Source organism: Sciurus vulgaris, assembly GCF_902686455.1.
Source record: "Sciurus vulgaris genome assembly, chromosome: 2".
In the NCBI taxonomy this organism is placed as follows: domain Eukaryota; kingdom Metazoa; phylum Chordata; class Mammalia; order Rodentia; family Sciuridae; genus Sciurus; species Sciurus vulgaris.
This window is the reverse complement of record NC_136462.1, coordinates 47,398,608-47,413,828: the sequence shown is the minus strand read 5'-3', so window position 1 is coordinate 47,413,828 and position 15,221 is coordinate 47,398,608.

Genomic DNA, 15,221 nt, shown 5'->3' with positions numbered 1-15,221 from the left:
TGCTAATTGGTCTGAGATTTTAAATCAGCCACCTCCAGTGCCCAGTACTTGCTGGTCCACACTGGAAGACTGCACCCCAGGGATCTCTCCTGGGTTCCACACCTGTGGTGGTGGTGGGGGTCCTAATTCTTAGTCCCCTATGTCATCTTTGGACTCCATGTTTCCTGTTCTTTGGTTCAGTCTCCAATCTCTCCTACCACTGCCCTTCTCCGTTCCCTGCCGGAGGCACCTCACCCAGCCAGTCGAATTGGAGGGTGAGGGGTAGAGCCAGGTGGGCTTCAGAGACCAGTTGTCTCCTGCGTAAAACTCTTTCACATCTGATTGTCTCCTGGTCACTTAAACGCACTGTATGTCATGCAGTGTGTGTTTATTGGACCTGTATTTTAGGCCAAACTCAGGCTTGCCAGGAATCTACCCCCTCAACTGATGGTCTCTGTGCAGAGGCTGCAAAATGATTTCTTATTTTCTCCTCCACAGCCACCTTAAAGATGGTGGCTTCTTTTCCTGTATACAGATATTGTGCAACATGTCTTTCAGGATTGCCAGGTAATGTCCTTGATCTCTAAATGCTCCATGACCAGACACACCTTAGGCCTCCCCCAAATGCAGCTTCCTTTAATTCCCTTATCTCTGCACTATGCTCATGGAGGGACCACTCTGGCTGGAACTTCCAGCCTGGCTGTGGCAGAGGCTATGCAGTGGATTTCTTCCTTTTTTTTTTTTTTTTTTTAAATTATAGTCAACCTTCTGAGTTCCCAGTCTGCTTTGAATGTCCAGCTTTAAATTCCACTAAAGTCCCCCCACTTTTTTTGGTTCAGCAACTTTGCTGAGAAGCTGCCTGTCTGCTTTCTTGGTTTCACTCCACAGAGCAGCCAGCAACTCAACCTCCTCATTACTTCTAATAAACAATTTACTGGAGATTTTCCCAAGATTATTGGGCAAGAAATTAAATGAAAGGCATCCAGATTGGAAAGAAAAAAGTAGAACTATCTCTGTCAGGAGATGACATGATCTTGTTCATAGAAAATCCTAAGGCTGGGGACATGGCCAGGGGTAGCACATTTGCTTGCATGTGTGAGGCCCCCTAGGGAATCTGTTGAAAATTTATTAGAACTAATAAAGGAGTTCAGCAAGGTTGCAGGATACGAGATTGATAAATACATCAATTGTATTTCTATATGTTTGCCACAAACTACTTGAAAATGAAATTAAGAACAACCACAGGAATGGAATCCAAATCAGAATAGGTTATACTCCATGTATGTAAACTATGTCCAAATACATTCTACTTTCATGTATATCTAAAAAGAACAAATAAAAAATATAAAAAAGTCAAAAAATGTAATTAAGAAAATAATTCCATTCATAGTATGAAAAAGAGTAAAATACTTAGGGGAAATTTTAACAAGAGAGGTATAAAATGTGTATTACATAAAACACTGTAGAAAGAAAACATTGTACAAAGAAAGAAAGACATAAACAAATGGAAAGACACCTGTGTTCATTTACCAGGACACTTAATATTATTAAGATGGCAATACTTCTCAAATTGATCTACATATTAAGGCAATCCCCATTAAAATCCCAGCTTCCTTCTTCCCAGAAATTGAGAGGCTAGTCCTAAAATTTGTATGGAAATGCAAAGGACCCATGATAGTCACAATGATCCTGAAAAAGAGCACATATGGAGAATTCACATTTTCTGATTTCAAAACTTACTACAAAGCTATAACAACCAAGATAATATGGTATTGTGTGTGGATAGATTTACACATCAATGGAATAGAATTGGAAATCCAGAAATACACCCTTTTACATTTATGGTCAATTGCCTTTTGATAAGTGTGCCAAGATAACAGAGGAAAGAATAGTCTTTCCAACACCGAGGCTGAGATACCTGAATATCCACATACAAAAGAATGAAATTCAATCCCCACACTGTACACAAAAATAATTTCAAAATGGACCGTTGATCTAAATGTGTGAGCTGAACCTCTAGAATGTAGAATGTAGAAGTAAATCTCCTTGATCTAGGATTAGGAAATGATTTCTTAGATAAGACACTAATGGCTTAAGCAACAAAAGAGATTTACTATATAAATTGGATTTCTTTAAAATAACAAAACATTCGTGCTTCAAAAAATTCCATCAAGATGGTGAAAAGACAGCCTACTGAATAGGAGAAAGTAATTTATAAATCATATGGTTGAGAAGGGATTTGTATTCAAAACATATAAAGAACTCACAATTCAACAATAAATAGACAAGTAACCCTATTTACAAAATGGGCAAAGGATTTGAATAAACATTTTCCAGAGAAGATATATGTATGGCCAAAAAGGGTGTGAAAAATTGTTCAACATCATCTGTCATTAGGGAAATGCAAATACAAAGAGAGAACATTTCACACTCATTAGGATGGTTAAAATTTTTTTAAAAAGTAAAGCTGGATACAGTAGCTTACCTGTAGTCCCAGCTACTCAGGAGGCAGAGGTGGGAGGATCACTTAAGCCCAGGAGACAGTTGTGCAGTTCCTCAAAATATTAAAATAGAGCTGTTACCACATTCCAGCAATTTCACTTCTAAGCAGATTACCAAAAGAGGTAAAAATTATGTCTACCCCAAAGTTTATAGCAACATCCTCCAGAATAGCAATCACCCCAAATGTTTATCAAATCATTAATGCATAAAGGTTTAAATGGCATAATTACACAGCAAAATATGATTTGACAATTAAAAGGAATGAAGTACTATTACTTGTTACAACATGGGTCAATCTTGAGAACATTATGCAAAGTCAAAGAGTCAGAAACAAAAGGCTACCTATCCTCTGATTTCATTGTGTGAACTGTCCAGAACTGGCAAATCTGTAAAGACAGAAAGTGGTTGCCTAGGACTGAGGGTGCGGTATGTGTGTTTGGGGGGGTGTTGGTAGGAAAAGGGGATATATGTTAATGGGTACAGGATTTCATTTTGAGTGATGAGAATGTTCTAAAACTAACAGCTTTTGTAATAATGTCTGACCTTGTATCCATAGGATCCATACCTTCAGATTTGATATTTTGGTGCTGCAGATTGAACCCAGGACCTTGTGCAAGCTAAACATACATTGTACCACTGAGTTACACCTCCAGCCTCCCTAGAATCTCTTTTTTAAAATTTTATCTGTACTAAACATGTACAGATGTTCATTTTCTTGTCATTATCCTCTAAACAATATAGCATATTTACATAGTATTTATAATTTCTCAGGTACTATAAAATTCTAAAGACAATTAAAAATATATAGGATGATGTACATAGTGTATATATAAATACCACACCATTTTATCTAAGGGACTAAAGTATTCATGCATTTTGCTATCCATGGGGATTTCTGGAACCAATGCCCTGTGGATATCAATTAAATTGAATACTTTAAATAGGAGAATCATATCAGTCAGTGATATCTCACTATTATTAGAAGGGAGGGGGCTTTAGTCCCCCTTGAGATCAGAGACTGCAGACAGCAGTGGGGTTTGCAATCACTCTCCCTTCCCCCTGGATCTTCCTTCCTGGCAGCCCGTGGACAATCAGTTTTGGCCTGTTCCTGTGGAGGGCTACCTGCTCCATGGGCTTCAGGCTTGCTTAGCTGCCCACAATTGCTAAGCCAATTCCTGTAATAGACAAATGGACTTGTTTTACTTCTCTGGTTGAAATCTGACTTTTATAGATGCCAGTGGCCGAAAGCTGGGTTCATCTAAATATTTACCTCAAGAACCTGCGGTAACAGGCTGAGGATGTAGCAAAGTTATAGAGCACTTGGTTCTATCCTCAGTATCGCAAAAAGCACACCAAAACCAAACCTGGGATAGATATCTGGTTGAGGATCAAATGACCCTGTATTCTGCCAAATATCAGATTAGTGCCACTCGCTTTTGGAATGACTGTTGAGTATACTTTGGTCCGAGGGCCCAGCTGTAGCTGGACTGGAAAAACAGCCTTGAGAAAGAAGGAGCAAATTATGCTGATCCTTTCCCTCTCAAAGGGAAGGACTGTCTTGCTTCTTGACCATGGGCTTCATTTTTAAGTTCAATGGGTAAAGACAGCCAATGGTTTGGGAATGTTGGGGGACCAGGGGATTTTTATTGCCCCACCTGACATTTCCCTCACTGTGGAGACCCACAGATTAGTTCAACATTTTTGGTTCTATGCATGCCCTCACCCACTCCTCCCACACAACTTAATAGGTAAATTTAGAGGAGCAAATGGGCATAACACAGTCTAACCACATCCTCTTCCTTTCTCTGAGTATTGAGTTTTTTTCAGGGAACCCACACTTTGCTCTTTCATTCCATAAATTTTACTAATACTTGATGCCATTTGAGAAGGGCTAGGTTACTCCAGAAATATCTGGATCTGGACGGGTGGAACTGTCTTCTAAATGTGGAGTTCAGGTTGGAGATATTCACTTGTCCATAGGCAAATGTCATATCATCGGCTAGTCTTTCTTAATAATAAAGATAGTATATGCCTTACCAATCTCTAATGTCTTATAGTGTGTCCTATTCTTTATCATTTGAGTGAGAGTTATTAACCCCCTCAAATTCCTTAACAAGAGACAATAAGAAGGAGCAATTTACAGAAAAGCTCGAGACTTGAACAATGCCCAGAGTAATGACTAGAATCTTAGACATTGGTTTTTCAGTAATTTGAAGATTTATTCTGTCCCTTCCCGCCTCCTGACCCCATACTGGGAGTGAAACTAGGGGTGCTTTAACACTGAGCCACATCCCCAGCCTGTTGTATTTTTTATTCTGAGACAGGTTCTTGCTAAGTTGCTGAGCTGACCTCAAACTGTGCTCTTCCTGTCTTAGCCTCCCAAGTATCTGGGATTACAGGTGTGTATCCCTGGGCTTGGATGAATTTTAGACTTTTTCAAGAGTTTAAAGGTGCTATGATTTGGATAAATGTTCCTTAACAGTCCATGTATTAAAAGTTTGGTCCCCAAGGTGATGATACTGGTCATGGAAACTTTAAGAGGTGGATGTCTTGTCCCTGGGGGCATGCTTCCAAAGAAGATTTGAGTATGGGTCCATTCATTCTTTCTCCTTTGCTTGCTTTTTTTTTTTTTTTTTTTTTTTGGTGCTGGGGATCGAACCTAGGGCCTTGTGCTTACAAGGCAAGCACTTTACCAGCTGAGCTATCTCCTCAGCCCCTCTCCTTTGCTTTCTTGTCATGAAATGATCAGTTTTGTTCTGCCACACACTCTGGCCTTGATAAGCTTCTCACAACAGCCTCCAAAGAATGGGACTAATCAATCATGGACTTGAACCTTCAAATCTGTAAGCCAAAATAAACCTTTTCTCTTTATAAGCAGATTATCTCAGGTATTTCATTATAGTTATGGAAAGCTAACACCGAAGGGATCCTAGAGATTATCTAGCAGCTAGATTCTCGCCCATGGAAGTTAATAATGTGTCCAAGGTTACCAGCCATCTAGTGACTTATCAGAACTAGAATCCAAATTTTCTTTCCACCACACCCTGCTGCCCCCTTAATATATTGAGACAAAGAACAGCATTCTATGTTATTCCCCCCTCCCCTCATTTTATCTGCTTCCCCTAGGGTCAGGATTTTGTCATTGCTATAGAGGAAGAAGTAAATGCAATGTAGGTTAAATCATTTTCCCATGGCCAAAGGGCTTATCAGAGGTAGCACTGGAAATGAAATATAGTACTCTAATTTTAGTCCAAGGCTGTATGCATGAGATCATTTTTTCTGTCAAAATGCCAAATTGAAATAAATAGAAGGGAGGGACCCTATGGAGGTACAGTTGCTATGGCAGAGTCTCTGGTGCATATGTTAATTCAACTGATGATCGCTAGTTCCTTCTCCAGCATGATGTCACAGTATGTTGTGGAATTAAAATTTCCTCCAAAAGAATAGAAGGAAATACGTAGAATGGGGTGTTACTGCCTAACACCAAAGCCTGTGATCTTAATTAACTCTGATGTTTTACTGCCTCCTCAGATCTGTAAGGTGGAAAGTAAATTTTCAGACAGTAAAATGAAAGTTTAGGCAATTTTCTAGAAGCAGTTAATTTATACATTGTTCATTAATGTAATCAAATTTAGCACTGCCATACTATCGGTCTCTTTACATAACGATTTCTGCAGTTTATTGCTGGAAATTCAATATGAAAGATTATACATTAGGCCACTGTGTGGCCTGCAGATGAAAGGATGGTGAATTACTGTACAGCTTACAGATTTTTCTATCTACTAATGAGGTCATTACTTTTCTTTTTTCTTTTTTGCACTTTCTCCTCCTCCTCCTTCTCTTCTTTTTCTTCTCCAGTTCTGGGGATCAAACCCAGGGCCTCATGGCATGCTAGGTAAGCACCCCACCTCCACCACTGAGCTACATTCCCAGCCCTTTTTAAAATTTTTTAAATTTTGAGACAGTGTCGGACTAAGTTGCCCAGACCAGCCTCAAAACTGTAATCCTCTTGCCTCAGCCTCCTTAGTAGCTGTGGTTACAGGTATTGTGCCGGCACACTTGGCAATTATTCTGACTTTCAACAAAATTACAAATGAATATAATTTTTATTTTCTACAAAAGGTACTTAATTTTATCTGCTTTCCATGTTAATCATTAAATCACTCATTCATTCATTCATTCATTCATTCATTCACAAAGTCATGTTAAGCACTTACAGGCACTATGTTAGGGACTGGAAATAGAGTGATAAATAGAACAAAGTTCCTGAATACATTGAACAGCGGGTATTATAAAATGATAAATGCAGTTGAGTGCAGTGGTCCATACCTGTAATCCCAGCCGCTCAGGAGGCCGAGGCAAGAGGATTGTGAGTTCAAAGCCAGCCTCGGAAAATTAGTGAGGTCTTAAGCAACTCAGTGAGACCCTGTCTCTAAATAAGATACAAAAAAAGGATGTGGAGGATGTAGCACAGTGGTTAAGTGCCCCTGGGTTCAATCCCTGATACCAAAAAAAAAAAAAAAAAAAAGATAAATGCAACAGATTCCTTTGTTTGCTGTTAGAGACAGGCATATCTTCTGTTTAATAAAATTGTTATACATGTCTCCTTAGAAATAGAAAAAACAGCTGGACAAGGTGGCACACGCCTGTAATCCCAATGACTCAGGAGGCTAAGGTCAGTCTGGGTAAATTAATGAGACCCCATCTCAAACCAAAATTAATAAGGCTGTATCCATGTTTTACTTTGAAAAACAATTTTTTTTTTCAGTGCTGGGAACTGAACTCACAGTCTTGTGCATGCTAAGCAAGTGTGTACCACTGATCTAAATCTCTAGCAATTGCTTGGAATAATCATAAAATAAGATGCTTCCTTTCATGTACTAATTGATTACCTAATGGCACAGGGTATACTGGAAAGACAGGAAAAATATTTGAGTTTTTTCCTTTTACTTCCCCAGTTTTTGATACAAGAATTGATATTTTGACTTCAAAATAATCATATTTTGAAGATTATCAACAAGTGTTTAAATATCATAATGAACTCTCATATCTGAGAGAAGTTAGTCTGTTTCAATTTTTATCCTTATAGAAGTGCCAACTATCTCATCTTTGGTCATGGGTACCTGGGTACCTCTTCAAATTGTCTCCTTGTATATGACTCTTAACAATCTCTTATAGTATTTTTTTAACAATATAGTTTATCAAAATATTCCAGGTTCAAATTGAATATTTTCTGCCTCAAACCTAGAATACTGGAACCAGCCATTTCTCTGAGAAACCCTGGTTTCTTTTAGAAGGAAAGGATATTTCAAGACCACAATGCATTCACTGTTTCTAAGCCTTTTCAATGTTTGTATGTTGCCTGTATATGCTGTGGTTTAGATATTGTCTGAGTGTGTTCCCCCAAGATTCACATGCTGGAAACTTGGTCCCCAATGTAGCAATATTGAAAGGTAGGGAATTTTTAAGATGCAGAGTCTAGTGCAAGGTGATTAAGTCATGGGGGGGGGGGGTCCTCCCTAGCAAAGGTATTAATGCTGTTTTTCTCTGAGTGGGTTAGGTCTCTCAGAAATGGATTAGCTCCCAAGATAATGTGTTGCAATAAAAAAGTGAGTCTGGTCCCGTGTGTGTGTGTGTGTGTGTGTGTGTGTGTGTGTGTGTGTGTGTGTTGCAAGAAATTGAAACCAGGTCCTCGTGCACACCAGGCAGACACTCTACCATGAACCATATCCCCAGGCCCTCTTGCTTTCTCTCTTGCCATGTTATCTCTCCTGCATGAGCTCCTGCTCTGCAACACCATTTGCCACGTGTGTTGAGCAGAGACCTCACCAGGTGTGGCTACCTGATCTAGCCTCCAGAAACCAAAATAAACCTTCCTTCCTACCCAGCCTCAATTATTTTCTTATAGCAACACAAAAGGGACTGAGACAACATAATAGCTATAATACTTTATGGGATCATACTAATAATTCTATTATAAATTCAGAACTACAAGGCTTTCAGTTAACCTCTTCTCTATTACATTTGTATCTCCTTTTTTCCACACCAGAAACCCTAATTCTCAAGATAACAACAGATGATAAAATTAGAATACTTCATAATTTTTATTCATCCCCCCCCCCCCCATACAACATGAACATTTTCAGAATAACAACTGCTTTGGTTTGGATAAGTGTTACCCAGAGGCGCATGTGTTAAATAAAGGTTTATTTCCCAGTCCATGGTGCTCTTGGGAAGTGATGGAACCTTTAAGAGGTGAAGCTAGTGGGAGGTCTTCTAATCATTGGGGGTGTGCTCTTGAAGGGGATACCTGTAGTGCTCTTTCAATATGTAATATCATTTTTTTTTTTTAAATCTCAGAAAACTTTGCTTTTCTTTCAGTCTTCCTTTTCTTCAGGGTCTCATGCATGCTGAGCACACACTCTATCATGGACCAAACCTCCAGCCCTGCAGACCATTAATCACAAATTATAGTATTTATCATCTGTTTTCTTCTGTCCCCTGGTTTTCTTTTTAAGGATTTCCCATTGTTTGTATGTTGCATATTCTTTTTTGCTTATTGTCAATATTTGCTACTCTCTCTCTCTCTTTTTTTGTACTGGAGATTGGACTCAGGACTTGTGCATGCTAGACAAACATTCTACTGCTAAACTACATCTCCAGCCTTTTTTTTTTTTTTTTAATTTGGAGAAAGGGTCTTACTAAATTGCGGAGGCCGGCCTTGAACTTGTAATTCATCTGCCTCAGCCTCCTGAGTAGCTGGGATTATAGATGTATACCACCATGCCTGGCTTGCCACATTATTGTGCATCTTTTGTCTTTTTCTTTTTAAAATATATTATTATTATTATTTTAGTTTTAAAAATGTTTTTTTTTTTTCATTTCATTTCCTCCTTTTCTTTCATTTCATCCTCTGTTTCTCTTCAGGTATGTGTGGGGAGGGTTGTATTTGTTGCTCCTTTTCCTTGCAGTTTAATGTTGATTTATAAAATGATTTTTTTCCATTCAAATTCTCCTAAAGTTATGTAACCTAATTCCTAAGTTTTTCTCAATTTGATTTGTATAGATTGTTTTAATGTTTTATACTGTTTTCTTTAAATTTTTTTTGGGGGGGTGCTGGGGATCAAACCCAGGGGCTTTGTGCTTGCAAGGCAACACTCTACCGACTGAGCTATATCCCCAGCCCCTCTTTAAAATTTTTAGTTCATTTTGAAATAATACATTATAGCTTTGTGCAGTGGGAGTATTACATCCAATGAGGTTAAACTAAGGTATGATTATTGTTTATTGAAAATTTTCCCAATACCCCACCAGGATGATTTGCAATATAGTTACCATTGGCAATTTTTGACAGTTTCTACAGACACTAAATTAAAACAAAAGAAAAGAAAAAATACATTGTATCCTTGATCTATTTCTTTTTTTCTTTTTGGTACTGGGGATTGAACCCAAGGGTGCTTTACCAGTGAATTACAGCCCTAGTTCTTTTTCTTTTTTATTTTGACACAGTGTCTCACTAAATTGCTGAGGCTGGCATTGAACTTGTTAAACTCCTGCCTCAGCCTCCCAATTTGCTGGGATTATAAGCATGCATTTCATTTTTTGTTGGGATATTACTCTGCTCCTCATCTCTTTCTTTCTTACAGTAAACCTGGAATTTTCTATACTTTTCTATTACTTGATTAAAATTAGTTTTAAAATTAGTTTTCCTGAACTTTTTAGAAGGAGGCTTGGTTTAAATAGGTTTTCTAAGGTCACTGACATACTTTTTTGTAATGTTAAAAATATAGCTATTTCTTTGAGATTTCCTGTCTATGAACTCATGTTTTACCTGGACCTTCTCTTTACTTTATCCATGTCGTCCCTATCCTGATCAATTTTGATCCCTCACCCAGTAGTTTTTCCTGGAAATGTGTCCTGGAAGTGATATTTGGCAGTTTAGTATTGGGACTTCATAAGGGTTAGGCTGTGTATGTCTTATTGGGTCCCCTTGGTGCTCAGTTGCTTTTGAAATGGGAAAACCCCTCGCAGTTTCAGTTGCCAATCACAGATTGACCCCTTGTGCTTTGGGGCAAACACCTGATCCTCCTTGTCAAACCTCCTATAGGTTCCTTCTCCTTTCTCTTGCAGCAACACCAACTTCACATCTGTCTTGTGGTTGTTGATAATGTATTCCCCCGTTTGTGTTTTGTTTTAGAGGATGCCTTGCCATCTTGTTTTGTGGTATATGTTATCTGTGAGTTTTAATTTTGTTTTCCAATTTCTCTGTTTACATATAGGGATTTAAGAAGATCCAAATTCTGTTGCCACTTTCATCTTCCTAGAAGAACTGTAATTTAATTGAACTTGGGTGCTCTACCATTGAGCTACATCCTCAGTTCTTTTTATTTTTTACTTTGTGACAAGGTCTCACTAAGTTGCAGAGGCTGACCTTGAACTGAGCCTCCCAAGTTGCAGGTGATAGGCATGCACTATCACACTGGACCAGAAGTCCTGTAACTTTTAATGAACGGAAATTTAATATCTTTTACATTATGTTTTTTAAAAATAACTCTTCTGAAATAATTTCAACCTTACAGAAAGTTTCAAGAGTAATACAAAGGACTTCTTTTTATCCTTTACCCAGATTCCCTAATAATGTTTAAATATCTAATCATATTTGTCTCTGCTTTTTCTCTCCTTCTTCTTCTTCTCCTCTCTCCTCCTCTTGCTCCTCCTATTATGCAACATATACAGACAACCATTGAAGTTAATAAATTTAAATTGATGTATACTACCATCCAGTCTACAGACTCACAGACTACATTAAATTTCACTAATTGCCCCAATGATGTGCTTTATAATCTCTCTTTCCTTTTAGATCCAGAAACCAGTAAAAGACTATATGTTTGTTGTGTTTAATTGTCATGTCTCCTTCATCAATTTGGAGATTCCTCAGTTTTTCATGTCTTTTATGAAGTGCACAATTTCAAAGAGAATAATCCAATTGCTTTGTAGAATGCCACTCTGAGTTTTCTTTCTCTCTCTCTCTCTTTTCTGTCTTTCTTTCTTTCTTTTTTCTTTTCTTTTCTTTTTTTTTCTTTTTTTTTCTTTTTTTTTTTTTTGGTGGTCGTGGGGTTACTGAAGATTCAGGGGCGTTTTACCACTGTGTTACATCTTCAACCCATCTTCAACCCATTTTATTTATTTATTTTTGAGACAGTGTCTTACTAAGTTGCTGAGGTTGACCTTAAACTTTTTATCCTCCTCTCTCAGCCTCCCAAGCTGTTGGGATTCAGGCATGTGCTGCTGTGCTGGCCTGTTTCTTACTATCAGATTCACATTGTTCTCTTGGAGGAGTATTGCAGAAACAATGCTATATTCTTCTCAGAGCATCACCAGGAGATAATGATGTTAATGTGTCTTATTTCAAACAGTGTGGACTTTTATCATTTGGTTAAGATAATGTCAACCAAATTTCTTCATTAAAAAATTAAGTATTTTGACCTATTAATTTAATAAGTATTCTGTAGAGAGGTACTTTGATTTTTATGTTACTGTCTTGCTCCTTGTCACATTTTTTTCCTACTAGTTTTAGCATCCATTGATTCTGTTGACAAATCATTCTTTCTACATTTATCAGTTGGCTTTCTATTAAAAGGGAAAGCTTTTTCTTCTCCCTCATTTGTTTATTTATTCATTCAAACCTGTTACTTCAGGATGCGCTCATGGATTCCTATTTTATTCAAAGAGTGATAATCCATTGCTATCATTATTTTGGCATTTGAATTGTCTCATTTATCTAATGGGAGGGAGCCCTTCAAACTGGCTCTTGTTCTTCTCTCATGTGATCACCATTTTTGAGTACTTTCTTACTTTTACACCTGACAAGATGTTCTAAGAACATTTTGTACTTTCCCTGGCCCAAACCTGAAATCAACCATTTCTTCTAGGCTTTTTGTATCTTTTTGGTGAAGAAGAGGCCTCCATCTGCTACTCGTGATCTTTACTACTAGGAGGTCATTGCTTCCAGAACCACTTTTCTCCCCTTCCATATTGTTAATTCCCTCCAGTTATATTGCTTAATTTATATTAATTGCATCCAAAGATATCTTCTCACAAGTTCAGGATTATATCAATGTTTATTAGTGTAGATTTAGCCAAGCCTGGTGGTATGCACCTGTAGTTCCAGCTACTCTGGAGGCTGAAGTGAAGAATTGCTTGAGCCCAGGAGTTTAAGGCCAGTCTAAGCAACATAGCAAGACCTGTCTCAAAATAATAAAAGAAAAAAGAAAAATAAAGTAGATCAATTTTTTTTCTGGGACCTTTTTTTGGACAGGTGTTTCCAGTTTAACAACTTTTCCACACTGTTTACTCCCGTTGCTTTATTCTCTAATTTTATTTTCAAACCTTGAAGGATGATTTTGCAAAGGTTGAAATGGATGTGTTAAAAATTCAAACATGCAAGTTACCCTTTCTGGAAACTCACTCTTTGCATCCATCTTTCTTTAATTTCTTCTTCTTTTTTTTATAGGAAATAACACACAAAATTTATTATATGCCTAAGGCATGATAGCATTTGATTTCCTTCTTGGATTTTTATGCTATCTCAATTCTCTACTTTTTTCTTTGTCCATTTGTTAGATTGTTTCTGTTGTGACCCTTTCACAGCTGTTTTCTCCTCTAGTTCCTGGAAGATGGGCATGTCCTAAGTTTGTTGTAAACTTATTTTAAAATTTTATTTATTTAATTGACAAAATTATATGTAGAGTGAATAATACGATGTTCTGAAATACATATGTATTGTAACATAGCTAAATTGAGCCAAAGAACATATGCATTTTATCACAAGAATCATTTTTTTTGGTGTGGTGAGAACACTGAAAATCTACTCTCTTTACAATTTTCAAGTACACAATACATTGTTATTAACTACAGTCACCATGTTGTACAAAAGATGTCTTGAACTTCCTCCTCCTGTCACAACACTATTTTTATCTTTTGACCAACATCTCCCCCAACCCTCCTCCAGCCCCAGCCTCTGCTATCACCCCTCTATTCTCTGCTTCTATGAGTTTGACATTTTTTAGATTCCATATGCAAGTGAGATCATGTGATATTTGTCCTTTTTTGACTGGCTTATTTCACTTATAGTCCTCCAGATCCACATATGTTATCATAAATGACAGTGCTTGATTATTGACTCCTGATTCACTGTGAAGTCTTTCTCTGAGGTGCTACTTACTCTTGTAACTTCAAATAATCCTCTTTACAATTTAGGTCTCCAATCTCCTCCTTGTGCATCAACCTCCATTTCTACCTGTGCTAGGAGGCACTGTAGCCACCTGAATACGTTATACTGAACACCAAACTCATGTTTCATTGAAAACCACCTCTCTATAAGAAGTTTCTCCATTCTTGCCAAAGCACATCATTTTCAGTCTCTCAATTTTATAAGTTGGAAGTCATTCTTAACTTCTGCTTTATCTTTTTGGCCAAATTAAGCCCATAACAAACCCATGGCTTTTTCTCTTCTAATGCTTTCAAGGACGACTACCTTCAAGGACTGCTGCACAGAGCTTCACAATTCACATCCGGATAACTGCATTCGTTTTTTAACTTGTCCTTCTCTTTCCTCTTCCATCCCACTTAATATGTGGTTCCTGAAATCCTACCTTGCTAAGAACCTTTGGTGACTCCTTTAAAGCCCTTATCCTTCAAGTCCATGGCGGTGCATACTTATAATCCCATCTGCCTAGAAGGCTGAGGCAGAAGATTGCAAAGTTGAAGGCAACTTGGTGAGACCCACTCTCAAAATAGAATCTAAACAGAACTGGAGATTTAGCTGCCTCCCAAACTGGTTTTTTACTCAGTTCTCCAAACCCATCTCCCTTTCCTTCTTATAATCTCTCCTTCAAAGTTAAATTAAAGTGCTGTTTCCTCAAAGTAGTTTCTAAGATGGTAGGACGGGGACTTCCACTCCTCCCTTATTCTTCCTGGAGTTAGAAACGTGAGGCCAGCCTAACAAAACTCACCCAGCCTTCTAGTGAGCCTTCCAGCAAGTGCAGGAAACACCTACAGGATGTTTAACCTCACCTGTGAATAATCTGGTTATTATACAGATCCCCCAACCTGAAGGCAAACCACCTAGGAGGTCTCTTCTCTCTTGCCACATTGAGCCTCCAGAGATGCAGAATCCCCCAACTCATTTGGAGGAACCCGACTGAGTCAGAAGTTTGACAGTTGGCACAAGAAGCAATGGATCCCTGGAGTCAGGAGAAAGATTAAAAAGTTAAAGACCCTACCCATAGGGAAGGAGGCTTCTCTGCTGAGGGGTTGGGGGAAGGACATGTTGAGTCTTTTCCCCAGTGAGAGAATTTGGAGGAGAGGCGCTGATAGACAGAACAGAGGAGTTACTTCTCTGTCTCCAATACTAGGAGTTAAAGGCTGCTTAGCACATTATTTTAGACTGTGTGAACATGACCCAGTTGGTAAGGTCTAGTAGTAAGACTACTTGGGAACAAGTACGGAACTATTCTCTCCTTTCTAGAATATAAATATAATGTATCAGTCAGTGCTGGTTGGAATTGGATGGTGCAATCAATGGGTTGCAGTGAAGAGCTTAAAAAAGCACAGTTTTCAGAAGTGTGGGCAGGGTCAAGGAATCCAGCACTATTACCACTGTAGGCCCGAAGAGATAAGGGAGCAAAGCAGCGTCCCCAGAGGCCTGGGCCCTGGCAGTGGGTGTGTCCATAGAGCAA